General features: G+C 41.0%; 1 long non-coding RNA gene across 1 annotated transcript in view; it reads left to right on the forward strand.

The window, feature by feature from the left end:
• Positions 1-1488: 1488 nt before the first annotated feature.
• LOC122878986 overlaps positions 1489-24634 on the forward strand; it is a 108400-nt gene continuing 85254 nt past the window's right edge. The window contains exon 1 of the long non-coding RNA XR_006378602.1: positions 1489-1942. This is a non-coding gene — a long non-coding RNA (uncharacterized LOC122878986). The remainder of the gene's footprint in view (positions 1943-24634) is intronic.

Raw genomic sequence — 24634 nt, forward strand, 5'->3', positions numbered from 1 at the left:
TAGTAAATTCTATTGATCTGGCATTCCTTCCATGCTTACACTCCCACAGTTAAATCAACACCAACAATATTTCTGTGCATGAAGCTTGACTGTGACTCCTTCAGGCTTGACTGGCCCCTCTCTTCCTTTGTTTGACATTGTAGCTTTTAATTTGGATCTCTTTACACTCTCGTCCCCTCTCCCCATCACCCTATCCACTGCCTTCGACCGGGACAGATGCGGCTCTGGCTTGTCCAGCCGTGGCATTGACCGCTCATCTTCATATTGACCCACTGTTTCCCATGACCTCTGATCTCTCTGGGTCAAACCTCCTCCACCTGACCCCTATCTCCACCCTTCAGATGATCCAGATGGATTACTCTCCGCTCGGGATTTCATTGTCTCAAAAGAGAGGATCCACGAAGCTCCAGGTCTGAGCAGCAGCTCTGGTGACAGAATTATTTGAGATTTATTTGTGATTATGTTTAACATGTTTTGATCAAGCCCAGAATCGGCAGGCTTTTTGTTCTTTCAAAGCATTTCTTGAATTTCTTGAATTTGAATTGCCCCTTGTCACTTTAGATGGCGTTCATGATGTGTTTTTCCCCGAGTAGCACAATACAGATGCCAAGGGAACTTTCTCTCTCTCTGTCGCACTCTGTCCTCGCTGTCCTCATTCCATAGCCTGGTTTTGATACATAGTGTCCTGATAGTTTGCTGGGGAGAATCTGGGTCAGCGTGGGGAGAGATAGCACAGACACGAGGCTGACTCGCTAAAGAAACACGTCACACATCGCTGTGCAAAGAGCGAAAAGGCGCTGCTCTGCTGCTTTAAAACAGCAAATTCCACATACCTAACATACCTGTCGAGTGCATCTGCCTGTGTATTGGTGGGATCAGTAATAAGGCACAACAGAGCCCAGCCCAGGCAGACTTTAAATAGGATGCCACATAGGCCCAGATAATATTTTTATCTCGCTCAAGCAGAAGTGATGTAGGAAATTGTTCACATGAGCATATTTCATTATTAAAATTGACTATGTTTGATTGCCTTGCCATTTTGAGCGACATGTCCATTAGTTTTGGATTAGGTATTACATCACTGAAGTCTAGACAGCCATCTAATGTGGACATGATTGAATTACATGGATTGGAAATATGCAGCAAGCCAACAATATTGGTATTTTTGCCAGTTAGAGTAAGTTTGTGATTGAAATTATGTTTCTCAGCAGAGAATTTTCTTCAAATGCTCAAAACTGTGTTTGGTCTAAAGTGGGAGACTGTTTTTTCGTGCAAAGTGGGGCTTGTTCCTTCCTTGGAGTGGACTTTGGTCCGCATTGGTCCGAGCAGCATTCCTGATCCCTGCTGAACTGAGAGCTAAAGGGAGAGGGGAGGGAGGGGAGGTAGAGAACGAGCTGTGAGGGAGGAGGGGGAAGGCAAGAACAAGAGAGGAAGTGAGTGTTCATTACAAAGTGTGCCTCCTGATTGTGGGCATGCCCAGTAGAGTTCGCCTTGCAGCCTGAGATCCAGCCTCTAAATTTGAACAGGGAGGGAGACGAGGTGACTGAGCAGACTTTTGTTGCTGCTCTCTCTCTCTGACTCTCTCTCCCTCTCTCTCTCTCTCTCTGTCTCTCTCTCTTGCAATGTTATTTTCCCCCTCCTCTCCCAGTAGAGAGTGTGTGGAGAGATTTTTTGCTATGGAAGAGCAAGAGGAGCTGCAGATTTCAGCCAGTGCAAAATTGAAGAAGGGGGAAGTACAGAAAATAAGAAGAAGAGGAAAAAAAAAAGGCAAGAGAGAAAGACATCTCCCTCTCCCACATTCCCTCCTCTGCCAACGACTTTTACCTCAGAAAGAGCGGAGGGACCAACTTCAAAAGGCAGTCAGGAAGGAGCTGGAGTGTGAAATCTGAGAAGAGAAGCAAGATGAGAGGCTGACCGCCGCTGTGTTTGCTATGCTGTCCAGGTCAGTGCCCAGGAAAGACCAAACAACTACTCACTATTTCCCTGCTTTTTCTGCTTCCAAACTCCTGTCTACTTGGTGTACATTGTGCATATAGCGCTTTTACATCTGCTCGTAATTTAAAAAATAGTGGGTGTACTGGTGAGTAAGACTGACTGACAGACTGACTGACAGACTGGCAGCACAGACAGTCAGCACCATCCAAATGGTGTCACCGACAGCTGAGTGAAAGTACCGAAACTCCAGCTGCTCCCTTCAGTACAACATATGGGAACTGTTTAGTTGATCAGCTCAGATGTTCACATGTGTACACGTGCTGAGGGAGGACAAACTCGCCGAATGCGGCCACGTGGTTCCGAAAAGGGAGAAATCACGGAGACGTACTGTAGGCTGGGTGCTCACTCTCACTCACGTGGGGGGAGGGGGGTTGCAGCAGAGGTACAAAGACATGATTAATTTTAAAGTTTTGTGAAGGGAGTTTTGAATGAATTTGTGACAGAACTTCTTTCTAGTGTCTGTACATGCTCACAAATAGCATTGAACAAGGACAGTGAAATGATGTCAGCTGGAAAAAAAAGTGTTTTCAGTTGTCAGGTCAGGTATGCTCGCTCAGTTTGTTTTTTTACCTAATTTTGACAGTGAGGATGTCCCCTCATTTGGTTTCAGACATGATTTTTCTCTGAAACATTCTTATATTTTCAAAATCATGTAGTTAATAACAATGTTTAATCATTAAATGTATTCCCTTCAATTGAACGGCGCCTTGGCATTATCTTAAATCCCCCAAATAAATAATATTATTGGATTTGATCAGAATGGATTTACAATGATCCAGTAATAACATGAAGTCAGTGTGCTTTTTACAGCAGAGCTCAGTTTGTGATTCTAAGTCAACAAAGCCAGAGAAGTTATTATCAATGACTATTTATTTCATATTAGAGCTGTCAGATAGCTCACCTGTCTAGGGCCGAGGCACCCCTGAGGGCCCGTCCCATTAGCTATCCCAGCATGCCTTGCCACTGACAAAGAAGTGTCAGTAGTGGCCTCCCAGGAGACTTGTTGTTGACAGGTTTATGTTGTGGAAGTGGGGCACCCCACAGATACTATGGCACAATAGGGGAGAGGAGGTGAGAGACTGGCTTTTGTATTTTCAGGTTATTATCATTAGTATTATTATTATTGTTGTTGTTTCTAGTAATCACATTTTTTGTGCCATATGGCTTTATTCTTTCATATTTTTTCGACTGTTTCACTCCAGCAATCTGGGAAAAATTCTTCACTAGGGCTGCAATTAATATATATTTTCATTACTGATAAGTCTGCTGATTATTTTCTCAGTTAATCAATTCATTGTTTTGTATTTAAAATGTTTTAATTTCCCAATACATAGGGGACATATTCTCATTGCTTCTTTTATTTGAACAACAATTGAAAACCCATATCTTTGTCATATAAGACCAAGAAAAGCATCGAATCATCAGTTTTGAGATGCTGGACCTAATGAATATTTGGCATTTTGCTTGAAAAATTATGATTAATTGATTCAGTTCAGCTTACTTTACTGATTCCTCACACATTAAGACGTCAAAGTACAATATATGCATGGTCCACTAAATATTTGCTAACTAGTAATATGTAAATAGTTTATGCCATTTTTCACAGTTATTGTTGAATTTGTGGAGAAGGAAATGATTCATGTTTTGTCAGTATTACATTCCTGCCTCCTCCGTCTCAGTGATAAGCAGTACTTTAAAATGTTTATAGTAGAAGTGGCTGTTGTCGTCATCTCTGGCATACCAGACATACTGTAACTGATCCCCTCTGCTCAATCCTCATGCTTGTAATAGTTACAATAGGTATATTCTTCAATATCCCAGTTTTGTATGCACTTGTGCTCACAAAACTATTTCTACATGTAGTAAACAATTTAAGGATGGATTGGACTTGCTTTTTACTTCCAGTGTTATCACTTTCATTAAAGACAATCTAGTACTACTCTTAAGGTTTCCCTGAAGAGAAAGACTTTGTTTTTATGTGAGTTAGGTGAGATTAAAGACACATTTCATGGTTTATCGTTCATTATGTAATAATAATAATAATAATAATAATAATAATAACTTCATTTGTATAGCACTTTTCTAAAAACAATGTTTACAAAGTGCTTTACATACAGTAAAACCCAAAACAGTAATACAGAATAAAAATAAAGGTAATATATGAGGTAGACAGATACTGCTAAAAATACACCAACAAACAGAAACACTATTAAGAACAAATCAAAAACTATACATACAAGTTCACATAAAACCTAGTTTATATAAATGTGTTTTTAGAAGGGATTTAAAAGATGAAACAGATTTTGCTAGCCTAGTTTCCTCAGGCAGGCTGTTCCAAAGTACAGGCGCCCAAATAGAGAAAGTGCAGTCACCTTTAGTTTTGAGTCTGGACTGTGGAACAGCCAAAAGGGCCTTGCCCGAAGATCTTAGGCTGCGTTCCGGCTCATAGAGAGTTAAAAGGTCAGCAATATAACTAGGGGCTAGACCTTTCTGTGCTCTAAAGGTAATCAGTAGGATCTTAAAATCAATTCTAAACTTTACTGGTAGCCAGTGCAGATGTGCTAATACTGGGGTAATATGGTCTCTACATTTAGTGCCAGTTAAAATTCGAGCTGCAGCATTCTGAACAAGCTGGAGACGTGAGATAGATTTTTGACTGAGGCAAGTATAGACAGAGTTGCAATAGTCTAGACTAGATGAAATAAAAGCATGAACTACCCTCTCTAAATCAGCATGAGATAAAAATGACTTGATTTTTGATGTGTTTCTGAGTTGAATGAAGCAGGACTGCACAACTCTCTATACCTGCTCCTCAAAAGTCAGGTCACTGTCAAAAATCACTCCTAAGTTTCTGGCCACAGGCTTTACATTAGATGATAAGTCACCTAGATCTTGTAACAAGATTTCTTGCATTGTGCTGGCCGAATGAGAGCATTTCAGTTTTGCTTCAACTGAAGAAAGTTATTTGACATCTATTTGACATTTAATGTCCTTGAGACAGTTTCTCAGGGCACTGAAGCAGTTGGGATCATTATGTCTTAAGGGTAAATATAATTGTGTGTCGTCAGCATAACTATGAAAAGAAACATTGTGCTTTCGAATGACTTGACCTACATCTACATTTGCATGTAGAGGGAGAAGAGGATTGGGCCAAGAATTGAGCCCTGTGGTACCCCACAGGTGATGTCCGCTATGGATGACGTTAACTTGCCTATAGTGACAGAGAAAGATAATAATTGGGTAAAATTAAAATAAAAAAATTGTTAAAAAAGAGGCAGATTAAAAATGGGTCTAAAATTAATAAAATTGGTTGCCTCAGGGCTGGGCTTTTTAAGAAGAGGCTGTATTACTACATGCTTAAAACTAGATGGAAAAATCCCTGTGGCCAGAGAAGTATTGACAATAGACAGAATGCTAGGACCGACTGTGTCAAAGATGTGTCTGTGTCTTTGAGAAATTTTGTTGGAACATCAGAGCAGCAAGTAGAAGACTTCATATGACAAAATCCTTTAAAAACAATAAAGAAATTGGTTGAAAACTATTTAAAACAGCTGAATTTCCAGCTAGTGACATGGACTCCTCTGTTTTATATTATTATCAACCTTCTGAGTAAAATAGACTAAGAATTCCTCACCAGCCTCTCTTTGGAGGCTTCAGGGCTGTGACTGGGTGAGGGGCTAATGACAGAAATAATGGTTTGGAACAGAACCATAGAGTTGTGACAGTTTTTAGATAATGAGAAAAAAGCAGCTCTTGCATCCTTAACCAATTTCTGATATATAAACATTCAATTTCTCCAGATATCATGGAAGATCTGTAATTTATTGGCCTTTCATTTTTTCTATTTCCAGCTTTTCTACATTTTCTTAGCGAGGCCCAAGTTGTATCATTGAGCCACGGAAGACCTCGAGATTTTGATCTCCTATTTTTGAGAGGAGCAATAGAATCAAGTACTTCAAAACAGGTTTTATTAAAATGGGTGTCTAGCTCATCAGTGTCCTTGTGGGATGACATGACATATATATCACTGTGAGTTGCCAGGAAAGCCTCAGAGAATTTGGTTGCAGAGGTTGTGTTAAAGATGTGTAAACTGCATGGAGAGGATGGTTTTGAAAAAGAAGGAAGCAGAGGAGCTGCAAATACAATTGCCTTTTGGTCAGACATACACATAGCCTTTGTCTCAGTTATTTATGGGAAAGCCAAGTGAGAGTATAAGGTCAAGAGTATGGCCCTTTACATTAGTAGGTTCATTTACAAATTGAGTAAGGTTAAAAGACTCAATGAGCTGCAAAAAATCAGTGACAAGCGCATGTGAAGGGCAACACGCATTGATGTTAAAATTACCAAGTATTAAAATTCTGTCGTATGTGGGTACATGCACAATGAGAGTGTTACTAACAAAGAGGCAGGAGACACCGATATGGAAACAAATGGTGGTTTATTCTGAGTACAGCACAGCCAACACAGTATGCAGGTACGAGGTGAGATTATGGGTTATCAATAGGAGGAATGATGTCCACAGATACTGTCCTTTGTCTTACTGGTTTGTTGATAGTGGATGGGTAGATGTTTGGGAACCGGGAGAACACACAAGGAAGGCTGGCAACTCCCACACAGGCAATGAATGTCCGGAGATGGGGAAAACACGCTGGAGTAGGGTAGAGTCCTCTTGGTGCTAATGAGACCAGACAACTGGCTGAGGTGTGTGGTGTGCTTATATCCCGGTTGTGATTAGGTGCTGATGGGGAACAGGTGTGTGTGATTAGTATTCTGGTGATGGTGGAACCTGGCATGTCTGTGACAGAGAGATCAGATCAGAATTCCTGGATGAAATCTTGGTTCCGTTTAGGAGGTCTGTGGACTAGGACACAGAGCAACGGAGCCTTACCATTTAATAGAAAACACAGTGGTGTGACAAGTGCCATTTTAGGCACATGGGGGAACATTTTATATGATTTTTGTGAACGGCTACTCCGCCACCACAACCGGATAGCCTGGGTTGATGGAAATTAATAAAACTAGGGAGTGAAATCGCCTAAACTCAACAAAGTTTCAGTAATCATAAAAAAACATTATTGGAGGAGTAAATAAATTTGTAGCAGATGAAAGACTTATTAGAGAGATCTGACATTCAAAAGTCCAAACCTGACAACTAGGTTGGAGGTGGGAGTGTACAATCTCTGGAACTGATGTGCGGCTTCACTTTCTCAGGTCTTTCCCTGGTAATAACAGGAATATTGGTGGAGGAGGAATTATCATTGGGGCTGTTTTTTGATAGGCCAAGCACTGTGGGATATTTTAGTTTTGACCCAGAACCAGAGCTAAGGTTACTTACAATCGGTAACGGGTATGTCCAGTCTGTGGTTTGTGGTCAGGTGGTCAGGGGAAGCAGAGTGACGATTTAATGTGGGGCAACATTTATGTGCCACGTGGTTCCGGTGGAGACCATCCCTTTTAAAGAGAGCAGTCCGTTCCCAAAAAATTATGTAATTTAATGTAATTTGTAAGAAGTTGACATGTCACATATGTTTCACCAGTGAAACTGTATTTTTGCTGTCTTATATGTCTGTGTGGGCTGGGCACTTGTATTTGCATGACGCGAATTTTGAAAGACGAGGGCAAAAGATCTAATGAAAGATGCTGTTGAGTTGCATTATTGGAAATGTAGGATCCAGTGTTTTTGAAGCTTGACTCATGCTGAGGACTAAAAGTCAGAATATCTGAACCTGTCTCTCCTTAGTACCCCAAGTTTATGGAAGGGTTTGCCTCGTTTTAATGAAAGGATCTGTTCTGTCAGCTATTGTCAGGGTCCACTATTGTGAGGTCTCCACGTTTTTTCAATAATCACCTTTTCAACTCAACTGCATTCATTTGCAAGCATCATTCAGGATGTTTTTTTTATTCTGACACATATTTCAGAGTAAATACATCAAAATGTAATGCATTAATCCTTGTGGTGTGCATAGAGTTGTTGTCAGAAGCATCAGTCTTGTCATTTCTTAGCAGCAGTATTGCTGCTCCGTATGGGGCAACTCAGAAAGCTGTTGGAGCTACTTGTATCAGAACCATCAGGAGCTCATTTATGTAATCGTCAGGTTGACTCCCTTCTTTCTGGGAGACTGGGTTCCCATGCGCTCCTCCCTGGGTCCCACCCCTGATGGCCCATCTGAGGCTCCGTGATCCATCACACAGCAGGCGGCCATGTTTTCTGAAAGGGCCATGAACTTGTTACCTCCCTCAGTCCGCCTGTCTGAATGTCAAACCCATTTTTTTCTTTTCTTGTGTCCCCTTTCTCCGGTCTTCCCCTTTCCAGGATTGTTGGTCTATTGAAATAATTGGGCTGCATTCAGTGCGACCAGGTTGCCAGTGCAGCTTCTGAATAGAGATATCAAGTCTGGTGCCACGATTTCACTCTGACCTCCCTTTCAGAACTCTTTCCTCCGCCTCTGCTCGCCTCCCTCTGAGGTCGTGATGGGTCATCATCATGACTCCAGCCTCTCAGTACAATGACATGACATCCATGGTACATTATCTACAGTGGGTCAGCTGGCCTGGAGCTCTGTCTATAGACTATTCTTCCCTGCTCTGTTGTCTGTGATCTCTGGATCCAGCCTGCTCAACATGGCACACATTCAAAATGGCAACCTCAAGGGGCTTTTATTCCTCCAGCAGAATTCAATCACTTTTTTCACTTCTCTTTCTGCCTCTCTGCTGAGTTATTCAGAGTTTAATGAGGGAGGGGAGATAAAGGGAAGCTTATGGTTTGCCGGATGATGGAGAGGCTGCCTTTTTGTTTCTGTTGGAGGAGCCACACAGCGAGCGTTCATGTGAAATGAGTTTTTTTTTTTTTTTACCAGAGGAGAAGGTGATTGAGATGTCTGAGAAAGAGCCAGGGAGTCTGGAGAAGCAGGGGTCATTAAAGTGTCAGAGGAGCTGTAGCTCTTCAAATATCCTTCTGCATTTTCGAGACAGTCCAAGTTGCGGGGGTTAAGTTAGAAGAAGATTTTGCTTCTTCTGCGAGGTATTATGATTATCAAACATTAATGCACTGATTTCACCATGGACATCAAATAGTTATGTGTGTCTACACCTCCAGTGCTGTGCATCATTTTAATGACTGCACAGGATTATCCCCTTACATAAGCAAGAGTGGGCGGTTTGGAGACGGCTCCTGGCAGTGTGGGAGGGCATCAGAGCGAGCTGACGCTGGATGACGGGGCTGTTGAGAGGTTCAGAGTGGGTCAAAGTCCATACTATGTATCAGCTGTCAGAGAGTGTGTTTGGTTTACCGGCTGCACGGGCGTCAGCAGCGAACGCAAGGTTCTTCTGTCTGACATCAGAAACAACACTCTGAGTGGAGAGGTAGAAGAGTTCAGCTGGCTTACACACTCTGTCTCTGTCTCTCTAGCTCTCTCACACACACACACACACACACACACACACACACACACACACACACACACACACACACACACACACACACACAATGACCCTGTCACTGAGGTCAGCTCTCTCAGTCTCTCTCTCTGGAGCTGTTTGTTACTTTTCCCCCGAGCAGTTGTACCAGCCAGCTGCTGTGGACGCGCAGTTCCTGGAAAAAAAGACATGTTCGCAGCATACAAGGACAGTTAAGGGATTTTGACGGGTGAGGCAGATATTTTGGGGACATTATTATAATCTCACTCACCCACCTCACTACATCCCTCTCCAGGACGTATTTTTGTGCCGCAGTCCAGATTACATGAAATGGACCTTTGCAGCAGAAAATAGGAATTTAAACAAACAAATAAAAGTACATAAAGAGGCCTCAGAATTACTATATGCAGGGCTTTTTTGGGCGCAGGGCAGAACTGGATCCCTCCAACCCCACCCACCTGCCCCTGCATCCCTGACAGGCCTAATCATACAGTTTGACTCATTAATTGTGCATTGTATAGTCCCACCATAGTCACAGATAGTAAGAACCAGTTAAGAGGGTGCTAAATTACTTACTAATTGCTGCAGAATGTTTGTTAATGTAAGTGATACTGACAGATGTGATGGTGTACTGAAAAGTAACACAAGACATTTAAACAAGGTAAACAGTAATAAGTAAGTTATAAAGTTTTAAAATGAAAGCTTCTATATGCAAATGCGCCGCACAACATTTAAAATAAATGAAAGAAAATAACATATAATTCTAATATATATAATTATACATATTTGATCAGTACAGTTTTCTTTTTATTGACTGTAAGTGTGCAGTGCAAATATAAAGTGCAAACATTAAATGATGTGATATATATATACCTATAGTAGTACCAAAATGGTAGAAATTGTCTTTTTTTTCCCTTCTTATTTTAGTGTTTAGTGGCGGAGGGTCCCTGAGCGGCTGCTTAGTTAACTTGTGTCTCAGGCATCCTTGCCAGACCTCCCGATTTTCCCGGGAGATTCCCGTTTTTCATTGCCTCCTGGGGTCACAGTTCTCCCGTATTTCTCCCGATTTCTGACAGATTGTCACACCTTTTTTTTCCTGTTCCTTATCACAACCTGTTTCTGGCACTGTACAGTCGTGAGGCGGAAGACAGCTGCTCGCGCTCTAGCCTCGTCCTCCTCCGGGAGTGAGAGACGGAGAGAGAAATGGAATGAATGAATGAAAACTGCAAAAAGTAAGCGTACTTATTATTTTGTTATTTTCATTCTTTAAAAGTCACCAGAATGCAGGAAACAAAGTCTCTAAAACTCATATTTGTATGGGAGAAGTACGTCTACGTATCTCCCAGTCCAAGAACAAAATAAGGCTGTGTTTAAGCCAAACAGTCCATAGTAACTGTGTGGAGGGGAAAATGGAATAAAACTTTAAGCCATTAAAGCTGAAGGGAATGAATTAAGTAATTTGCTAATTTAAGTAATTTGACGAGTGATTTATCACAAACTTTCCCTCCTGACGTGTGTGTTGCTCTGAACAAATTAGTTGTGATACCTCTGTGATACCACACTTCTCAGGGATCACCTGCCAATCCAAGAGTGTGTCCAACAGTTTCTCCTTTTATTTTCTAGGTGGCACTCCAATCTTTGTTCAGGGTTTTTTTTTTACTGCTTATACGAAACACTCTAGTTCTAGTTATTGGTTGAGTGTAAACAAAGCAGAAATGTAGAACATGTCACTTCCTGTGCACCAGAGGATTTTATGTCAGGAAAGGCCTTTGAGCAGCAAATGTAAATAATGTTCATGAACTGGCTACAGGTCAGCGATAGAGAAAAACAGACAGCTATACGAAGAGGTCAGAGATCATTTCTTTAAGTGCTGAAATCTTTTATTTGAACAACAATTATTCCCAAACTGACCACCGTGACTCTTCCTTCTCTAGCCTCTAAGCAGAATATAATGATTGAACGTGCTCCCACCTCACACTGAAGCTGCGTGGTGTGTGTGAGGGAGTGTGTTTGTGTGGGTGGGTGTGCGTATAACCGACTCCTGCCCTCTCTCATTTTAACTCCCTCCCTCTCTTCATCTCTGTCTGTCTCTCGCCGTCCTCCCTCCACCTCTTTTCATACCCCTCCGTTCTCCCTCGGCGGGGGTGAGAGTTGCAGGTTGACAGCCTCGCAGGTCTCCTCATTACGCCGTGTCTGAGCCAGCAGAGATTTATAGAGATGATAAAAGCAGTCTGGAGGGCAATAATGACCACGGGCTCTGATGCAGGAGGAGGAGGGAGGAGAGAGGGCTCCGTCTGGCCGCTCGCTCTGCCTCTGATCGCTCACTGTGCTGCCTAAATGACTTTGCCTCATGTGAAATGAAACAGCAGAAAAAGTTACTTTCAGTGTTGACTGCTGAATATATTCATATATTCAAATCTATATATTTACATAATACCTTTTAAATCAAATCTACCTCTGTTTTCTAGCATCCTACGTGACCTCCAAGCAGCCGACAGCATGAGGCAAACCACTAAATTTCATTCATATTTTCCTAAAAACAGGAATTCATGCATTTTTTTCCTGTCTTTATAAATTCACAGACTCAGTGCTACTTACTATGAAATTATGCATTTATTTCAGAGATATGTAAGCCTATAAAAGCAAGAAATATGAATGAATGTAGGTTTAGATTTCACAGGAAATTCATAGTTATTTACATGAAAATAAATGCCATCTTTTTCCATTATATATATGGACTATACTGTTTCAAATTAAAGCTAGCGAAATGCTGACCAAAACATAAAGCTGACCTTCACCCTAAAAACCTAATGTCTAGTCTTAACCAGGTGTGGCAACAAGTTTGTATTTCACAAAAACAGACATTTCTGGGCTAGTTAGGAAAACGTTTTTTTTTACAGGACATGATGTGAATATTTGTGGTTTGTGAGGGATATGTGTGAGCTGAGGTGAAATTATGTTGCCTCAGTCTGATACTGCTCACATTATAAACATTTATTTCAGCCTTCAAAGGAGGTGTGGAAGGGGGATTTTGTAAAACTTTAAGTGGTTTTACCCCACCTAAATCCCTTTACAACCATGAAACCCAGCAGTCGCTTTGATTATGCAACTGAATGCGTTTTTGCATGGTGAAATAGATTTAAAGTATCTGTGCAGGGGAGAAACCTGCTTTGTAGGTCTGAGATAATAAGAACATGTGTTAGGTTCACAGTGTAGGTGGTGCTGTGTCTGTCCCTTATCTTTTATCTCAGTCACTGATCAAGTGTCCATCTCTGCCACACTTCTCCTGTGGCCTCACACTGAAGGACAAAGACAAGCAGCACAAGTTGTTTCTGTGATGGTTTTAACACGTGGCTTAGAGCTTGGCCTTTTATTGAAATTCTGTGAACATATACAGTACTGTTTGTATTGTGTAACTAATCAGTCAATATGGTTATTTATTTTGTTTGTTTGATTTTTTTGGTGGTCAAATTCAAGATTACTTAATATCTGCCCCTTAATATCTCTGGGACATTTTTCTAGTTTTAATAAATAAAATCTTGGCGTTGCCCTTTAAAAACCCATAATTCAGTCAAACCCCTTGAGAGACGACAGCTGTTTATTTCCTTTCAGTTTAGCTCTAAATGTACGGTCTATTCCATGTTAGTCTTCATTACCTTGTTCATTTTGTGATTTTTTCCTGGGTGTGGCTGCAGCTCCTCACAGGCTGGCTGACTGTTTCTGTCTCTTCTTACTGCTCCTCTGCCCTAAACCCCCCACCCCCACCTTCATTCATTTTTACACCTGCACTCCCCCTGCCCTCCCTTTACTTTCCCCTTTCTCTCTCCTCCTCTATCGCCCATCTGTGCTGCAGGGTTAAAGGAGGACAACACTGATACTAACAGCAACTAACTGCTATGTGTGGATTAAAGCTGGTTCCTGTAAATAAAAGCCAGCTACTTTAAAAAATGTTGAGTAATATGAGATTGTGAAAAAGAAAAAGAAATTCCATAAATATTGGCAGCAGAATAATATTTTGGCTCAATGGCTATTTAATGTAGCTTTAAAGCTCCTAAAAACTTGGCTTTGATTCTTAAGTATTTCTCTAGAATATTAAATATTCATGACTTAATAAGCAGCAGTCAAAGTCAAAAGACATCTTTATTAAGAGTTTCACACTCAGGACTGTGTGGGGGATCAGATTTGTCTGACTGTGACCAAACCCAACAACTGTCATATTCTGATTCAAACGGCGCTAAATCCTGATTGTTGCATGGAAGTATGTGCCATCTTCTTATTCCAACTGAGGACGGCCACTTAAAACCAGTTGGAAGAGCACAGTGGGAAAAAAAGAAATACGTACGTAATTATACATAATTGTGGGCATTCTTGCTGTGGCTTCATGTCAGTGGGAGCACATGATGGTTGAAGAGAGAAGTGTAACATAGGGACAGCACTACAAGTACCAACAAATACTGAAAGAAAAGTTACAGTGAAAGAGAAAGAGAAAGAAGCACAGAGGTGATATGAGGAGTCAGAGGCCATTTAACCTGACACAAAGGTGCTGATCCTTGGCTTGAGCTGCTGGAGTTGTTCCTGTAGTTTCCCTTTGATTGGGTCTGGAATTGTTAGGATTTAGGATGCTCAGAATGCTCAGCCTAAAGGTAAGTAAGACTTCCCTGTAAGGTCGCAGGTTTGGTTTTTAAAGCTTCAAGACATTGAACAGCTGTAGTCTCCTCTCCAGATGACCTTTGGGTGACATCTGTACATGTATGTCTGTCTCAGAGAGACAAATTGCTACTCTCAGCAGCGGGAAAGGTAAACCAAGTACTCTAAAAATGACCCATTTTGCCTGGACTCACTCCCTCCTCTGTCTCTCTCTTTGCTCCCAGTTCCATTTTCTGGTCCATTCATATGGTAATGGGGGTCAGGAGATGAGGTGGTTCTCACGTTCAATGTGAAACTTGGCCTTTTGTGTAGCCACGGCTCAAGCTGCCACGACAGAGGCCAGAGGTGAAATTGCATTCAGCCGAAATTCCCCAGTGAGTCTGGCCTTGGGCTGGACTGTGCTAGACTGGACTGGACTGGTGCAGGGTGCAAGCTCTCTGTTTGGTCAGAGTTCCTGGGTGTTAGAGGATGTTGGCTTGGTAAACCTGAGGCTGAGCCAGGGCTGAAGGGAACTATATCATCTCTCGCTTGTCATTAAGGGTTGATTGGCATGTTGTTAAAGAATACCACGAAGATTTTTGGATCTGAAGTTACCAGTACTTGATATCATTCATCCACTTATTTAATGTTTCTGCCAGAATAATCTTCATCAAAGGGAAACTAAAGCAGTCGATTAAAAACAACTGTATTGCCAGACAAGAACATTGATATTGGACAATTCGGCAAAATTGCAAGTGAAATTTCAAGTCAAGTAATTGTGCAAGAGAAATCAGATACTCAAGGTCGCAGGTAGATAACTCAAAGGTCATTATGGGAATGACCTTGTTAAGGTAGCGGTGAATTTTTATGAATAGACTCCATTCTGTGTGTGTAACCCTGAGTATCAGTGAGAGCATTTTCTCTTCAGAGACGTGAATTCAGCCCTTTGCCATCCTCCCTCAAAAACATACAATTGTGTCCTTGGGGCCTCTTACAAGCATGAGTCAGAGCTGGATTTGTCACATTTATAAAAGATGTTAGCAACACAAACATTCGCTCAATAAAACACTTGTGTTTCTGACACCTTGAGTGGTAAAGGAATGAGGGTTTTTACTGGAATGTAAATGCAGGTGCACAGGAAATCCAAAGTGTCCGATGATAAAACTACTTTGTTATTAGCAGGTGTTAAAGTTTTAAGCACTGACTGAGGTATATACATTTCATGAGCAGTTACTCTACTTAACTATGCCACATTTTCCTGTTCAGTGTCTTGTTTCAGGAAAAACAAAGTGGTGAGAGGTGCTATTTTTCAAACCGCCTTCAACATCCACCACAGCGGTAATTCTGGGAAATAGGAGACTGCTATTTCCAGCCAAACTAATGTTGTTGAAGGCCTCAGAGAGAGCAGCAACATGCCCTCAGACTGATAAAAAAAGACACAAGACCAAAGTGTGTTGGCAAATTCATAGGCGCCTTGCATCATAATTCAATCATATGTTTATTTCTTAGTAAAGGGAGTTATGGTCTGGGTAGAATCCATCAAGCCTCTCAAAGCATTCATCAGAGATACACACACACAAACGTTATATAAGAGGTGTCGGGGAGGGAGTGTAAAAATCCTGTTTACAGTAGGAGCCTGCGTTTTCTATAGGAGGAGCCAGAGCTACCTGCCATTCTAACGTATTTACACTTGTACAGTGCAGGGGGAGTATGGAAGCAATTTCAGGGTAGTCACATTTGGCTCCTTGCGGAAAGAAAAGTAAAATAGCAGTATTGTTAAATATGATTAAACTACCCTGAATTCCAAAGGTGGTGTAGGCAGAGAGCGGTGCAGGCTGGGGAGGCCCAAGGCTAGATCCCATGGGTACTGCAGAGGTCTGAACTGCTACCTAACCTGGTGTGATCTATATGGGGCCTTTTGGATATTTGAAACTGATAAGTTTATGAGAAGATTTTTTTTAAAAATGTATCCTTATAATGATTATCAGTGCAACAAGCTATAAACACAATATCTGCTAAACTTGTTACAGTGACCATGTTAGCGAACAATGGCTAATCTAGCGATCCAGCAGTTGTGTTGGTCACCTGATGAATGAAAGTCCAATATTCACTGGCCTTTTAGTTCTCTTTTTGCTCGCCACCAAATGAAATATTTGTCCTTAGTTGCTAAATGCTCCACTATGTACACAAGCTAGCTGCTAACTGTGTCTGCTGCTTGGTGCTGGGCAGGTAGTGTGCAGTGGGTTTTTAAGGCTTTTTCACTGAAAACAGCTGCCTGCTGCTGCTGCTGCTGCTGGCAAAGTTGCTGGCCGTAAAAGAAAAACAATGTGCTAAAAGATGCTAAAAGCTCCTGAAAGTGAGGGGAACTGCAGAGTTGGTTGATAATTCTTGACACCTCTTACACACAGTCATTTGATTAATTGTTGCAGTAACATTAAAATATGGATTAGAGCTGCTTTAAACAAACAACTTACCATTTTCTGTAATGATAAATGTCTCTTTAATTGCTCTATCACTAGAGCTAGAGTTTTCTAGCTCTTGCCTCGAAAAAATACTCAAATACACAAATGAAGGGATATGTTTTGTATTTCCGGTCTGATTAAGTAGAAGAAAAACTAGCCAGTTAGCATGAGCAGTGGTAGCCACTGTGTCCAACCCTGCGCTGTAGGAAAGACTGGAATCATCTGAGGAGAGGTGAACATTTCTCTGCATTTTTGAATTATAGGAATTTGCAGTTTGATACTGAGAGTTTTTGACTGCACAGTATTAAAGTTTATATTTTGTGCCAATCATCAATATTTTTTAACAACATTAGGACTTCTGTTTTCCAAGAACCTGTCACACTGAACTCTCCACGGTGTTGTTCCTGTCTGTCGTGAGGTTTTCTGAAAAGGCACTGTTTACTTTGTTTTTGATATTGAGACAAGCAGCAAAAATGTCAGATAACTGGAATTAATACAGTAATATTCCCTTAAATAACATCACGAAATTAGATGGTTGACAGGCGACATTAATCCTGCACTTTACACTTTTGTAAATGTGGCCGTGCTGGCCCGCCTGTTTTCGTGGTTTGTCATAGCTGTTTTGTTGCAGCTTCCTGTCTAACTTCCTGGGGTATTGTAAATGAATTTAGCCCATAAATCTGTTCATTTTCTCCTTCCAAGGATCGATCACGTTTTCATTTAGTTACTATTCATAGACAAAAATTGCAATACATTTAATCATATTTTTTGTTTTCAAAGGTTACGTTTGTTTAGTTTTAGTCTTGTTCTTGTCATTAAAAAATGTTGTCTCTTCTATCATAGTTATCATGGATGGAATTTCACTGCTACTTCTGATAGTAAACTTGTTCATGCATACATGCGCATATGAAATGTGACAGAACTCACTGACAACCAGTCAAGTATTGATCAACTGGATGTATTCCAAAGATGGAAGTGGAAGTGTCAGGTTTGTTTCATATTAAACACGAGGCTGGGAGCATTAACTGGCCATTCTGTGTCCTGGTTTGCTTCTTGTTCATCATACTTCTTGTCTGTAGTTGCTTGAGTGTTTCATGTGTAAGCCTGCCTAGCTGGACAGATGATTGACAGTTGGTAATGAATTGTGGAGAAATGTGAGAGACCAACGCAGTAAAAGGAAGTGCAATGAGGGAAGATAGGCGAATGAGAGTGCAGTAAATTAAAGCACAGCTAGAGAGGGGGGCTAGGAAGGCTACTTTATTTCATGGTGAAAAAATGACTGCTTCTCACCACAAACTATTGCGCCGTGTGACAGGTAATTATTTTGGCGGCCAGCAGATCTCCCCAAAGCCTCCCTGCCAACCTGATATTTGCACTTCTCTCAGGGGGCCATCTGTGCTCAGCTACCCCAGATAAGTGAGAGGAATGTGGGGCAGCCATGCTGTGATGTGAGGGGCTTGCCTGGAGCTTAGATCCTGGAGGCTGGGGCTCCACCTGGACTTTGTACATAATGGCTGAATGGAGGGAGAAGGGTTTAGAAGGGCGTGACAGACAGGAAGAGGTTTTCGGAGAAGTTGGATGCAGGTGGTGGGTGTGTGTGTGTGTGTGTGTGTGTGTGTGTGTGTGTGTGTGTGTGTGTGTTGGGGGGGAATAGCAAGTGGACAGACCATTTTAATCTTGTGTCTTATTAGAGGGATTGCTAACGCTTATGTTAAGGAAAGTAACTTTTGTTAAGGGTATAATCTTAAGAGCTATAGCTCCAAAGTTAATGATTTTGTAATGATTAGGAAAGACTTTTTTCCTGAATTTTAGATTTCACTTATATATAAAAATCAGACATGCTATAATCCGTCATTTTTCTGTGTGGCAGGGCCTAATAACACTTCTGCAATATTTTAAAATAAGTTGAATTTGCCAGTGCAAGTTTATGCACACAAGTTTATGACATTCGTAAGTAGGATGTTGTGTTGTATGCATTTAGCATGTAAACCAGTCACAAATGATTTACAGTAAGTGACCCTTTACTGTAAATGCTACACTTTGATCACAGAGATAATTTTGATGCAGCAAATTTGAGGAAGAAGAAGAGACTTTTGCACGCTGCATTAGCTGCACTAGTTTGGTCAAAATGGCAGGAAATTGTTCCAATGCAGAAACCTCTATATACTGTATGTGACGATCTGGAACCAAAGGCTCTGCAGGAGGAGGAAGCACATCTGTAAATCTAACAGTAAATTAAGTTTTCAAGATTGAATTTGTCTGTTGTAATTAAGGCACATAACTTGTACCCTCCTTTTCTTGCTTTATTCAGACGTGTGCAGAAATCAAATGGAAGCAGAGCCCTCTCATACTTTCATTGATCAGAGTCTATAGTGAATGTGTGCATTGTTTTCATATGTGCACTATATATATCTTCTTCTTTATTTGTGCTTGCTAACTTGGAAGCGTAGGACTAAGATGTACACACGGACACTCGGGCTGGGTAAAGACATGCTTCAACACATGCAGCTGTGTTTTTCTTATAGTATTGATTGTTCAGCACAGCTAGAAGCAGGTCAACACTGCATGAAATCAGCACTCGATGGCCCCCTCAGTGATTTCTCATGCTAATTATTGCAGTGCTTTAGTCACCTTGCTACAAGACAACAGTGTGCATGTTTTTAAGGAATTTGTGTGAATCTGACATACTGAAAAATGGCAAATTAATTTGCATTTGTAAAATGTTTTGACACCAGTACTGTATATGAGAGACAGTAATGCTTTCCATACTTGGGACAAAAGGTCCAGTAGTTACTGTAGATTTGTATGATGTTCTGTTTGCGGGTTTATAACATATACTGTATTTGCATCTGTTTGATCGTGCCTTGACGTTTGTTTCAGTTTGGCAGAAGTTAAAATGCAAATGATATAACTGGACCGATATACAAAGTCAAACAACAGAGGCGATGGACAAAGTCAACCGAGAAAAACAAGACACAATCAAACACAAGACATGCACAAAGTCAGGACAATGTACAACAAGAAGTATATGTATAAACAAAGATGAAACGTGACAGTGATACATGCTATTTTGAACTAAAAGAGTAAACATGCAGAAACGGCAGAAAGTACCACTTACCACTGTGGGCAAAACAAAGCATGAAGCTGGTGGTTTCTGTCAGACCAGTCACTTTATGAGGAGGTGAATCTTAATCTGCGCTTATTTTTAGCTCATAAGTACCAAGCTCCAAGTGTTAAGGAATTGGACTGAGTCATAAAAGTACTTGCGATGATGGTGCAAAACAATGGATTACAGCCATCCGCTCCAGCTCCAGCTCCAGCTTCAACACTGCAAAAACTGCAGTTTCGGATATCAGATTTTCATCCGGCCATAATTCTGCTTATTAGGGTTTCTGATCACAAAGATGAGATGCCTATCAAAAGAACAGAGCTGTGGTGTCCCCAGAATGCACCACTGGGACTGATGAGCTGTCAACAAATGTTTGCCCTGGACCGTCACATTCTTGCATTTCATTAACCATTTGTGGCTAGTTTTTAGGAGTTAATTGGGTGTGATGAGGGGCTTGGTGACACAAAAAAAGACAAATAGAGTAGATTTATGTGTGACGGACAGCATGTACACACTATAATGAGATTTTTGCACTTTTGTATGCACATAACCATGTGTATCCTCCACCATGTTAAGGTCCCAAATCACTGTACAGCTTGTCAGTCCAGGCTCTTGCCTCAATGAAACACCATTTGTTAAACTGTGATTTACAGCTTTAATAACCTATCAAGGAAGAATGTAATGGATTAGTATAGTTTAGAGACAATTGGGACTGCTAAAAGTGAACAGTTCAAGCTGAAAAGTGTACTTTTAAAAAAAGAAAAGAAGAAGAAAACATGTTTGAGGGTTATTTGTTTAGTTGTTCTATGTAACATCATTGTGGCTCTATATCAGTTCTTCTGAAACGGACCGTACTACAGCCTTACTTGTTCTGGTAGAAGAAGGAGAAGAACACTCCAGAGTCAGTGTGCTGACTTTATTACTCTTCTCCGCTCATTCTACTGATACGGTAGCTTAGCTTTTTAGCTAAATATCAAACAGTAGTTTAGCATTTAGCTCAAGAGTAGTTGAGTATTTAGCATTATCCCATAACTGTCACCAGTAGCTTCAGTGGGAGATGTTCAGCTGAAGTTTCTTGGTCTTGCCTGAAAGGAAAAATGACGGCAACATGGGTTTTATTTTCACTGCTTGGGCCATCAGTTCTGTCAGTCATAACATTATGCTTAATTGTGATTGCTGAAATCTCAGAACGTGGCGACATCGTTAAAAATAGGTTCAATGGGGCCAGAAACACATGCAGTCAGACAATTAGTAATAACTGAACCGTTTGATTTTGTTTAGTGTTCCAAATTAGTTCTACCAACCCCACCAACAGGGAGCAATCTCATCTCATAGTATAGCTGTTTTATGGTATAAGCCTACTGAAATATCATGAGAGTACAGTAAGGATGTAAGTGGAACACTGTATAAAGACACAAAAGCAAGGTGAAAATATAATATCTGAACCAACACATACACAACTCAATAAAAAAAGAGTTGTTTGTTAACCTCCAGTATCTCTGATTGACAGAGAGCCCCAGAAGCAAACAAACAGCTTTTCTTTTAGTGTGAGTCAGTGAGAGGCAGAAAGGTGTTCTTACACCAACTTGCTATCATGCATCACACATCAGTCAGACCATCAGCTAGCCAGCAGGTCATCCAACCAGTCCGTCAGTGTTTCATCTGTTCAGCCATCCAAGCAGCCAGTCAGTCAGCCTGGCACAGAGCAACAGAGGAAAGCATAAATAAAACATGCTGTACAGGTGAAGGCTTTAGAAGTATCGAGCTTTTTAGTTCCTGTGGGCACCAGACAACTCTTTTCTCTCTCTCTCGCTTTCTCTCAATTTTTCTTCTTTCAGACAACTTACTCTCACTGCAACACTTTATATTTGCTCCCTGTTTCTTTCTGTGTCCTTATTCTCTTTCTCTGTCTCCTTTTCCCGCCTCTTATATACAGCATCTTTGCAGGCTTCAAATCAGAGAGTATAACATTTGTTGATTTCTTCTGTTGAGACAGCCATTTTCCACGTAAAGTTCATTGGGTTCATTGTGTCGCGTCTCTCCATTTTCTCCTCGGCTGCCATCTCTGTTTATTTTACCGCCTTCACTGGAAAATGTCGTCTCTTGTCCGTCTGCCTGTTTCACACACACTTCCTCTCAAGCTTCCTCTCTCTGCTGAACCGTTAAAAAGCACAGACTGTGCTGCTCTATACGTGCCCCGGCACAAGGTGCAGTATGGCAACTATAGCAACTTATGAGTTATAGTCCTGCAAGAGAGCCTGGGGCTGGAACACATTCAAAGGAAGGGGAGGGGAGGGGGTGTCTTCCGTCCGTGGTGTACTAGAGGAGGTGACACTGCACTGTGTGTGTGTGTGTGTGTGTGTGTGTGTGTAGGTACAGGGTGTAACATTACCCTGTGGACCCCATGCGTCAGTCCTGCTGTTTCCCAGTGCTGATTGATTTGAGAAAGTTGGTAAACAGGTGAAAACACCTCAGCTCACCGTAATGTAGATTTTATTTATACAAAGACAAAGTGGTGTTACAGTTTTAGGAGACATACTCGTCCATACCTCCTACCAGAGCTGTATTTAAGTCTTTTGAACGAAGTCCAAGTCTTGCAAGTCAAAAAGCAAGTTTTCCCAGTCCATCAATGGCCAAAATCCCACTAAAACACATTTTAAGCCAGTTCTTTTCTCATTAAGTTGACTCACTACTGTAGCGTCCGAGGTGTATGGGCTTCAAAGATACTCTTCTGTATGCAAAAAACTCCCAAACTCTTGGAGCTTCCAGGAACAACGCCTCCCTTCATTTCTTTCCCGGAAAGGCAAATGGTAATTAGCTGCATGCACACACAGACATGTTGTGCTGTATTCAACTTAACTAACAAGGCTCTTCTTCAGGTTTAATAGTTAGATTGCTCTCTGAGGATTACGGAGCGCAGTGTCCAGGCTGCGTTTACAACATGCATGTTCCGTTACACACAGGTGACAGGCAGGTTACTGTAAGTCCAGTCTTTTCGATCACAAATTCTTCAGGCAGTAGGCAGCCACCCCCTCCAACATCTTGTTTAAAACAGGGTGGGTGGAATAAAAATAGGTTATTTGTGGCAATTAGTACAATAGACAAGTGAAAACATATGAATCATAATCCTAAATGAATAACAAAAACAAAAAGGATCCCTTTAAATAACTAACAGCAGGAACTAGCACATAAATAAAGGATTTTTGCGTCAGAATCATTTTCACGCTGCAGGGAGGACAATAGGCGATATGCCATATCATTTGCATGTATAGACTAATACATTTAATAATGAAAGGATAACTTCTTTATTTTATATTTAGCATTTGCTCCACTTTATTCTGGTGCCAGCAGCTGCAACCGAAAGCGCATTAGGTTATAGAGACATTGCGCACATCCTGGTTATATTATTAATTATTCATGACAGTTTGGCAGAGCTCCAAAAGGAAAAACTATGCAAAATATTGCATTTTTCAGTATTTATAGGTCACCAAGTCAAGTCTCTTCCGCTTTTTCCCTTCAAGTCTCAAGTACGTCGAGTCCAAGTTGAGTCGCAAGTCCTCATTTTTACAACTCAAGTCCGACCCGAGTTTAAGTCTCAAGTCTTAAGTCTCCAGCTCTGCCTCCTACCTACATCACTTTCTTTCTGAGACCATGTAAAAACAGTCGTTTTTAGATTTGATGGTGAACAGCTTAATATGTTCACAGACAGAGAGTAGCACAACAGCTATAATAAGCTTAATATTTAACACTATTTAGCTCATATATTAGATAAATATCGTTTTATATGTATAACATATACTTAATTTGATATTTTGGTTTTTACTGAAACTTAGTTAGTTTACAGAAAACGTTTGATAGACACCACACACATCAGAATTTACACTCTGCCTTGGTGTGGTCTCCAACCCACTCCTGATAACATAGTTAGGTCTTTCTTTTGCTAACATTAGCTGTGTTTTTGTCTGCCTTGTGGTGCTGAACAGGTAGTGTATGGTGGATTTATCTTGCTGCTGGAGACGAAAACTGATCAGTGCCTGTGAGACGGAACTAAACACCGAAACCGAAACAATGGGGTAAAGGAGGCTAGTTGGTTCTGTAAAGCTGCAGAGTTGGGTGATATATTGCTGCTGGATCATCACTATGAGCGGACCGTTCACGTTACAGAGTAATTTAAATCATTGTTAATGTAAAAATATTGATCATTGACAGTTTAAGTAAAGTGTAAAATATCTAGCCTAAGCGATGTGAAAGATGTGTAGCCTACATATTTAAATGCTAAGACTTGTGACTTTTGTATAGGTTTTACCTTTATACAGAGGAAAAGGTCACTGGAAGATTGCAGGTAATTATGGAATACTTATTTGTGTGTGTCTGTGTTGTAGCAGTGAAATGTTTGTGATCCTTTAGTTGTGTAAGATTTGACTCCTTCCTGTGGTCATTGTTTGGCAAGTAGTTGCTGGATATACTGCATAATACACTTTGTACCTGCTGTACTTGTATTCAGGAAAAAACTGCATGCTGACCCACTTTTTACCTCAATCATACATACACAGCCAAGGTACTATAAAAGACTAGCCAGCTAGCAAAAAACACAAGTTTACCCTAATACACTAACCAAGCCAACCCTGACACAAAGGTTAGCCTAACACATCCCTAACTAATGCTTGCAGAGTAGAATGGCACCAGTGAGACAGGAAGAGAGATGCAGGAAGACAGCAAAAGGGAGAGCACAGGGAAACAACAAACAAACAGCAAGGAAAATACACAACAAGTGGAGTGAGGACAGGATGAAGGGAGTCACTGAAGAGTACAGGGAGATGGGCCGGTGGAGGCGGGGAACACACCTCAAGGTTCTTGGCCAGGGCTGGATTTTTCAACCTTTATAAAGTTTTACAGAAAGGAACATGGTGTCTTAATCCATAATGATGAACAGAAAAAGGAAAATGCGCATGTGAAATTATATCAAAGTATGAATTAAACTGCGCAATATATATGCCTACACTAGCCAAAACCAATGATGAGTTAT

Source organism: Siniperca chuatsi, linkage group LG7 (genome assembly GCF_020085105.1).
Source record: "Siniperca chuatsi isolate FFG_IHB_CAS linkage group LG7, ASM2008510v1, whole genome shotgun sequence".
NCBI lineage: Eukaryota > Metazoa > Chordata > Actinopteri > Centrarchiformes > Sinipercidae > Siniperca > Siniperca chuatsi.